Below are 9,094 nucleotides of genomic sequence, written 5' to 3'. Positions count from 1 at the left end.
GCCTTTAAATGTGTTCTCCCTTTAGCATTAGTAGAGGCATATGATGCAAGAATGCAAGCTTATACACCATTATCTTTCTTTTGAATGAATTCATATAAGACTACTCTTCAAGCAGGTGCGTCTGGTAAAAAATATAAAACATTGCGGATTACTTCTATTCCCCTCATTATAGCAAATGTTAAATACAAGTTAATTCAATTACAATTTAATAATAGTTTTCGTTATACATAAAATTTTCCGTTGCATGTTGTGTTTCGTTTTATAGAAGAAAAGAGTCTGGTTTTAGATTATTGGCATGGCTTTCATGAGTTGTTCGTGAGGTTCGTGTGTAAACCTTTAAAAATCTTATAAAATAATATGTTTTAAATATTTTTAGGTATGTATTTAAAGATATAACTATAAGATTGATATTATATGCATCATAATTTAACTTATTTAGTTAAAATCAAAAGTGAGAGTCCATTTTAATTAAAAATAAGCGGCATTTCTGATTGTAATTGTTTTCCTCAAGTAGCAAAGCGGTTCTAATTAATTAGCTCCCTCCAATTGGCCTAAAAACCACCCTTCCCTTCCCATATTCCAGTTTAAAATATTGTAAATGAAATACATGGACAGAAAATTCAGTTTTTGAAAGTACAATTTTGCTTAAATTAACTTATTAGATCAAGTTGAAGGCGAACAGATAAAGGAAAAAAGAAATTTTGGTATTATTTTTTGATGTAGAGTCCTTGTCATCTCCAACCCTCAGCATTTAAATAGTGTAGAATCATTTCATTAAGGCTAGATTTACTGAGGTGCAGTGGCAGTAGTAGGTCTCCTACTTCCAAGGTAGTAGGAGACCTAGGAACAGTGCAAATTATTGTTTCTAACCCCCCACGACCATGTACTTCTGGCATTACACTTGATCATTGAAGTTTGATAGTTTTGCTGTATTTCTAAATACTACAAAACCATTGAGATGAATGTTCATAAAAAAAAAATTCATAAAAAAAAGTGATTGAGCAGTGATCAAGTTCCTGCATTTGCAGGGCAAGAAAGCTAAGGAAATTGATGATGAAATGAAGGCTGTGTATGGGCAGAATTTTCCATACTATGATACTGTAAAAAAAAAAAGTGGAAACTGGAGTTCTAGTGTGATCGTACAAGTGTCTTTGATGAAAGAATGAAGGCCATTAACGTCCACAGTAAAGGTCTGCCTGGGCCAGGTAACAAGAAGGATGTTCGGGCTCAGGCCGGTAACATGAATGATGTTCGGGTACAAATAAGCATAATGAATTATTATTTCGGACTATTTTCTACACACATATGTATATACTGTATATATTTCACAGACTATTTATTTTACAAACCACACATTATTTATATATATATATATATATATTTTTTTTTTTTTTTTAATAAATTAAATTTTTAAAGGTTTTTTAGAAAAAAATGTTTATAGTTATCTGTTGACATTTTTAATTGGCCAATAAGGTGCACTTTGCCAACATCTCCAAAATTCACTGAAATTTGTACTCTTTTGTGGAAATGGCCCAGTCTGTATTTTTTCTCAGTAAAGTAGCCTTTACTCTTAAGTGGGCATAGTTGCAATTTACATTACATCAAGGGAGTCATTATGTCCCCCGGCAGTGGGTTCCTTTTTAGTTGTATGTGTACAATATATATGTAACTATATAATATCGGTGTAAATACACCATAGTTAACCCATAGATTTGAGCTACGATTATAGCGTAGAAGGCATCGTTTTAATTATATCTCATAATGTGGTTGCCTTCACAACAAGATAGCTACTATTGAATTACTTCAAATAGATAACGCTTCTCTAGTAGAGAATACAACTGTTATTTATTTTCAGTGTACCACCACCCAGACGATCGTAGTAGTAGTAGTGGCACATGATGCAAGAAAGCAAGTGTAGGAGCTTATGCAGCATCAGCCAAAAAAAAAAAAAAAAATCACACCATTCCCTCCAAATGCCTGTCCAGTTCCTCCTTAAATTTATTTAACCTATCAACTTCCACAACGACAGATGGAAGTTTGTTCCAGCAATTAACCACCTGCTGGCTAAAGGCAAATTTCCGCACATCTATTCTACATCTGTCCTTTCTTAATTTGAACTTATATCCCCGTAGGTTCGTAATCTGAACAAGTGGAAGGATCCCATCAGAATTCAGCGTGCTCAACCCATTCAAGGCCTTATAGACCTCAATCCGATCACCGCGCAGGTGCCTAGTCTCCAGCCACTGCAATTTGCAGAACTTAAGCCTCTCTTTTTAAGAGGATCCCTTCATTCCCCTCACCAATCGTGTTGCTCTTCTCTGTACACGCTCAAGCAAATCTACATCCTTCCTAAAATGAGGCCTCCAGACCTGTACGCAGTACTCAAGGCGTGGCCTGACCATTGCCTTATACAGAGGGACAATCACCTCCTTTTCCCTGCTAGCAAAATTCCTATATATCATTGACAAAACCCCATGACCTGCCCTAGCAGCCTGTCTGCATTGCTCAGAAAACTTCATATCTGACTGCACAATTACTCCCAGGTCTTTTTCATTTTCTACCACCTTAAGTGTAGTACCACACAGTTGGTACGTTTCTCTGGGGTTACTTCTACTCATGTGCAGTACTTTGCATTTGTCAAGGTTAAACTTCAGTTGCCACTTCTTAGCCCATCTGCCCAAATTATCTAGATCCTGTTGCAGTAGCACACTGCCATTACTGTCATTAACAACCCTGCCAACCTTTGTGTCATCTGCAAACTTCGACATTAAGCCTGATATACCTTCATCAATATCATTGATAAATACACAAAACAACAGTGGACCCAACACCGAACCCTGTGGGACTCCACTTATAACATTAGTCCACGAAGAGCAGCACCCATTGATTACCACCCTCTGTCTTCTCCCACTTAACCATTCTTTTATCCATTGTAGCAACTTACCCTTAATACCATTCTGCTCCAATTTGTACAGTAGTCTTCCATGCGCAACAGTGTCAAAAGCTTTCCTGAAATCCAAGTATATGATATCAAAATTATTTTTTGCATCCAGTTCCTTTGTGACCACATCATAATAACCAATCAAATTTGTCAGACAAGACTTTCCCTTAACAAACCCATGCTGTGTTTGAATTATTGCTGCAGTCTTGTCTAGATGATCCTGCAATGTATCTTTAACCAGTGACTCCATTATTTTACCCGGAACAGAAGTTAAACTAACTGGTCTGCAATTACTCGTGTCACCCTTCGATCCACCTTTGTGAATTGGGGATACATTTGCACATCTCCAGTCCGTGGGAACCTCCCCTGAGTCCAAGGATGCTCTCATAATTATGGCTAAGGGTTTGCTTAGTTGCTTTGCCGCCTCCTTTAAAATAACTGGATAGATCCCATCCACCCCAGGTGCCTTTCTTATGTTTAACTTCAACAATTTCTCCTCCACTTTGCTCTCAGTTATTACAAAATCATTAAGCACACTGCTACAATTTGATAACCTTCTTCCATTTTCAAACTGTAATAATTCCTCACGTGTGAATGTAGATGCAAAATACTCATTCAGTTTGTTTGCTATCTGAGCAGGATCATCAACAGTCAAACCATCGATGTCAAGTGGACCAATCATATTCATCCCCTTCCTTTTAGAGTTTATATAAGTAAAGAAATCCTTGCTGTTTTTCTTAGCATCTTTTGCCAAAGATTTCTCGTAATCCATCTTCGCCTGCCGAACCTCCTTTGTGACCTGATTACAGACTAGCTTATATCTGCCACAGGCTTCTGCGTCACCTGATAATTTATATGCATCCCATGCATTTTTCTTCTCTGTCACGAGTCTCATTAGTTCATTTGATAACCATTTAGGCCTAAACCTTGAACAATATTTCTTAATCGGTATATAAAGTCTAGTAGCTTCCACGATTGATTCCTTGAATGCTTCCCACTTAGAATTTACTGTTTGTAACATCGTCAGTTGATCCCACTGTACAGAATTTAAAAACTGTCTGAGACCACTGTACTCCCCTTTACGGAAGCAAAAACCCTTTCCTTTACCCCTGACGGTAGTTACCTCTTTGAGTAAATCCCACTTCAGCACACTGTGATCACTGCCACCTAGTGGTTCCTTTATCTGCAAATTCTTAATACACGAATGATCACTGCTGATAACCAGATCAAGAGTGTTACTTTCTCTGGTTGCCTCTCGAACATGCTGCTGCAGAAAACAATCATCCAATAAGTCCACAAAATCTGACTAGTGTGTGAGTGACCAACCCACAAGTTCCAGTCAATATCTGGGAAGTTAAAATCCCCCATTATAAGACATTCTGATTTACTGACCCACTCTATTTCTCTGTACAATTGTTCATTGTACTCATTCAAGTCATTAGGCCTATAACACACTCCTACTCTTATTTTTCCTTTCGCAGTGCTTATCTCACACCAAACTGACTCAACAGAGCACCGTTCATCTATATTAACTGGGTGCACTTCCTTTGATTTTATGTTTTTCTTAATTAACAGCATAACACCCCCTCCCTTTCTGTCCTGTCTATCCTTTCTGTACACATTGTACTCCCCAAATTCCAGTTCTGCATTCCTTATATCTTTGTGACACCACGTCTCCGCTATCCCAACAATATCCGCCTTTGATGTCTTGACCAACACTTCAAATTCATCAAATTTATTTATTATACTTCTAGCATTGGTATACATGCTCCTATGCCTATTCCTTGTTACCCTAACACATCCCATATACCCAACTATTCCATGATGACTGCCATCCGTCCCTGAAACCCCCAACACCCCTAGCTCCAGGTCGCTTCTTATTCTAATAGAAGTTATTATTATTAGCCTTATGATACAAGAAGCCTGAGGCTTATGCTGCACCAGGCAAAAAAAAAAAAAAAAAAAAAATCTGAACTACCCTGAGAGAGAGAGAGAGAGAGAGAGAGAGAGAGAGAGAGATTGAGAAAGAGAAGTAAAAGGGAATCACCAAGAAAGAGAAGAATGATGATATCCAGCTCAGGATCCTGGGGGTGCCAAGCCCATACTCACCAGATGTGAGCCCCTGGGATTAATTTGTCGCACCAACCCAAATTTCATCAAAACTGGACAAACAGAAATTTGACAATTTCTTTTTTCCACACAATTTATATAGAAAAAAATAAATTCATATATTATTAAATGTTGTTGGTTTTTTTTTTATGAAAACCCCAAACATGAGAGGTATTAGAATCTAAAGTACTTAGTACCATGCTTGGGTTGCAAGTTGAGAAGACAAAAGAAGATATTTGTTGACATTAGACTTGAACTCTTGTAGACTGTAATTTTCAGGAAATACGTATGAAGGAAGGTTGTTCCAGAAAACGGCAGCTGAATGAATAAACGAGGAAGATGAAAAGTTGGTTCTGTAAGTTTGAAGTTGGACAGTAAATGGATATTAGCTGGTGGTGGCACATGTTCGGACTGTTTCAAAAGAGAGAGCGGGAATTATAGAAGCTAATTCAGAAGAACAGTACCCATGGAAGTATCTGTAGAAAAGTCATGCAGCAGAAACAGTATGTCTATGAGACAGCGAGTGGATTGTTGTTTGTTTGTTATTTGGTTTTTAGGAGCATTAGGAACTAAGGCCATATTGCTCCGGGGATATGCGGTGGTCATTCCCTGACCCTTCCGCATCCTCCATATTTGGTGGTCATGGGCTCAAACCCCGGTCTAATCAAGAAGCGTGGGCTACGCACTGCTGCTCCTGCCCACCTGGCTACGGAGCCGCCACAGCAAGTGGAGAGACTCTGTCAGAGGAGACATTAATTAACCTAACTGCCCTCTTCTGAATGGAATCTAGAAGCCTGAGAGAGGTTTTGGGGGCACCGCCCCAGATGTGGGAACAATATTCCATGGTAGGGCAGATTTGCAATTTGTACAGAGTGAACAGCTGTTTGGAAGAAAAGTAACACTGAGAGCAAAAGAGAAAACCAAGTTTTTTAGATGCAGAGGAAGTAATATTTGTAATGTGCTTGCACCAAGAGAGATTAGAAGTCAGGGTAATCCCCAAAAGAGATATATCATTTTGCCTAGAAATCGGAGTGTCACCAAAGATAAGCATACGAGAAGAAGAATCCTTTTTGCGAGATATAAGACAAGACTTGAGTTTTAGAAGGATTGAAATCAACAAAGTTGTCTTTGCTCCACTGGAGAATTACCTGGAGATCGGCATTTAAGGAATTGGTAGCGGATATTCGAGAAGTTGAAGCTGATTGAGCAGGGCAAGGTTTCTCAAAATGGAAAGTGGAATGCAATATGCTATCATTGGCAAAACTATGGATAGGATTTCCAGTCAATGGAAGGAAGTCATTAATATAAAAGAGGAAACAGTGAGGGAAAGAATTGAACCTTGGGGGGACACCAGCATTAATGGAGAAGTTAGAAGACAGAGAGCCAACTACCATCAACCTCAGTGAGCGATCAGAGAGAAAAATGGAAAACCAATTACAAAAAACAGTTGGCAAACCATAAGATGGAAGCTTCTTTAGAAGACCTTTATGCCAAACATAATCGAAAGCCTTTGAGATGTCAAGAGCAACTGCTTATGTTTCACCAAACGTTTCCATTGAATCTGTCCATAAATGGGCAACATAAGTCAGAATATCACCAGTGGATCGACACTGTCGGAATCCATACTGGCGATCATTGATCAGACGGAAGGTTTTTAGGTAGTTTAAGAGTTGGCAGTTAACTGATTTCTCCATTACTTTAGAATGAGTAGAAATAATTGTAATGGGACGATAATTGGATGGGAGGCATTTCTCACCCTTTTTAGGAAGTGGCTAGATATGAGCAAATTTCCAAGCAGAAGGAGAAACACCTTTGGAATAAGAGAGTGAAAAAAAGGTGGCAAAGAACAGGAGTAAGTTCAGGAGCACAGATTTTGAGAACAAGTGGAGAAATACCAGTTGTGCAAGAATCACCTTCACCTCTGCCTGCGGTTACTGTTAAACTATTAGTCTTTGTATCCCCCCAAACTAGCAGTTTTCCGACCCACCTAACACTGCCTCGATAGCATCAGCAAATGTTCTTGCACCCTTTCTATTTAAGTGTATCCCATCCCTGTAGAAGCAATCTCTCCTGTTAACAAGTACAGTCCAGGCTGAAAAAAATTCTACCCCTTGATCCTTGCACAATCTTTCCAGGGCAGAATTGATCGACAAGGCTCTCATCATGTACTCCCTTCTATCGTGTCTGGGCAGAATTGCAGACACTTTCAAATTCAACCCTATTTCACGGCTTTTTTTCAACAGTGACCTGTACTTGTTGAGTAATTCCGCCGGTCTCCTACTCTTAATATCATTAGTGCCAACGTGTACAACTATATCACCTTTTGTGCCCTTGAAAGATGATATCCGCTCTACAACGTCATCAACCTTTGCCCCCGGCAGACATACCCTGGTCCTGTTCCACCTATCCCTTTTACAAAGGATGTTCCCCGTTTCCCTGACAATAGAGTCACCAACAACTACTAGTTCCTGTGGGACCAGCGCATTCTGCCTTAGGGGTTGCCGCTGTGTTGCGTGATGACCAAGTGCAAGCTCTGGCGTTGATGTGGGCAGCTGAGAGCCTGATGGGCCCCTCAATTTAGATCTTTCGAGAGCATCCACCCTGTCCTTCAAACTCTCATATAGGCCCATAACAACGCTGAGTTGTCGCCTGATTTCCTTACACTCCTTACATCGCACACACACACACACAAAGACATCCCCCATGGCAATATCATGTTCTGTTCCAGAGAGTTCGGCAAACATTTCACAAGCTGCACATTTTTTTAGGCTGTGATGCGTTGGAGAATTGCCCCCCCTCAGTTCTCCGCCGAGTCACAGCACTCCTGCCACTTTGTGCCCGTTGCTTTGCTGCTCTAGTTTGGGGCATGGTAGTTTAAATTAATAAAATCAATAAATTAAATGTCAATAGTATTTGAATAGAAACTATTAAATAGAACAGTGAAGCATATTACTATATAATTATGCGTTAGAGCTACCTAGCTACCTCAATTAAAAAATTTGAATTCCCTACCACTATATACAAAAAACAATGGCTACAAAAATCGAACGAAATAACGGTTTTGCCTATCGTAAGTAAAATCCACAAAAACTCTTTATCTAAATTAAAATAAAAAATAACCAGCGTAACTATAACCATATGACTACGTATTAAGTACAATATAAAATAACAATCATGTAAATAAAACGCAAACACTTATCGTTTTTGCGGAGCCTGTAACGGACAGCTGTAACTTTTAAAGAGATTCCTCTTTAAAAGTTGTAACTTTTAAAGAATTAAATGCACTTAAAAAAATCAAAACCCATAAGGATTATGTCTAGTGCATTTAATTTTCCAAATACATTACCACCACACCCTTCTGGCATCTCTCATAATGTGGATATAACTTCGCAACTGAGATGGCTTGTTGTATTACCTGCCCGCCCACTGATGACGAAGCCAGAAAGCTTCGAAACGATCGTCTGGGTGGTTGTACGCTGAAAATAAATAACAATAGTCTTCTCTCCTAGAGAAGCGTTATTTATTTGAAGTAATTCAATAGTAGCTATCTTGTTGTGAAGGCAACCACATTATGAGATACAATTAAAACGATGCCTTCTACACTACAATCGTAACTCAAATCTATGGGTTAACTATGGTGTATTTACACCGATATTATATAGTTAATTATCAAAACCCATAAGGATTATGCCAAGTGCATTTAATTTACCAAATACAATATATATGTGTGTGTGTGTATATATATATATTTTTTTTTTTTTTTTTTTTTTTTTTTTTTTACAGATTTATCATGTTGAGGACACGAGACCTAAATTTTCCATACAACTACACAGATATGGGATGTTGTCTCCTCCACACGGAGGTCCTCTGTTGGCGGCGCTTCCAACAACCATAGGTCCCGTGAAGCACCCTGACAGAGATGACTTTTATGTCTGATCTTGTTAGACCTAGACCTAGTAAAATATTAGCAGAAGTTCTACACCACAACCCTCTATAAGAGAGGGTTATAGTGGAAACCACTTGTTTATTTCCTTCTTGGACCTC

The 9,094-nt window shown here is 38.8% G+C and overlaps 1 protein-coding gene across 2 annotated transcripts in view; it reads left to right on the top strand.

Moving 5' to 3' along the window:
* Positions 1 to 267: 267 nt before the first annotated feature.
* Positions 268 to 9,094, top strand: part of Phb1 (prohibitin 1) — a 53,543-nt gene continuing 44,716 nt past the window's right edge. The window contains exon 1 of one of the 2 annotated variants that reach the window (XM_090388046.1): positions 268 to 320. The gene's annotated coding sequence lies outside the window, so the exon portion shown is untranslated. Of the gene's footprint in view, positions 377 to 9,094 lie in introns of both variants that reach the window. The other variant, XM_090388045.1, reaches the window with a different exon arrangement.

The sequence above is a fragment of the Mastigoproctus giganteus genome, chromosome 13 (genome assembly GCF_048544385.1).
Source record: "Mastigoproctus giganteus isolate SK-2022 chromosome 13, ASM4854438v1, whole genome shotgun sequence".
NCBI lineage: Eukaryota > Metazoa > Arthropoda > Arachnida > Uropygi > Thelyphonidae > Mastigoproctus > Mastigoproctus giganteus.
The sequence above is the reverse complement of the archived record's forward strand: the minus strand, read 5'-3'. Positions and strand labels throughout refer to the sequence as shown.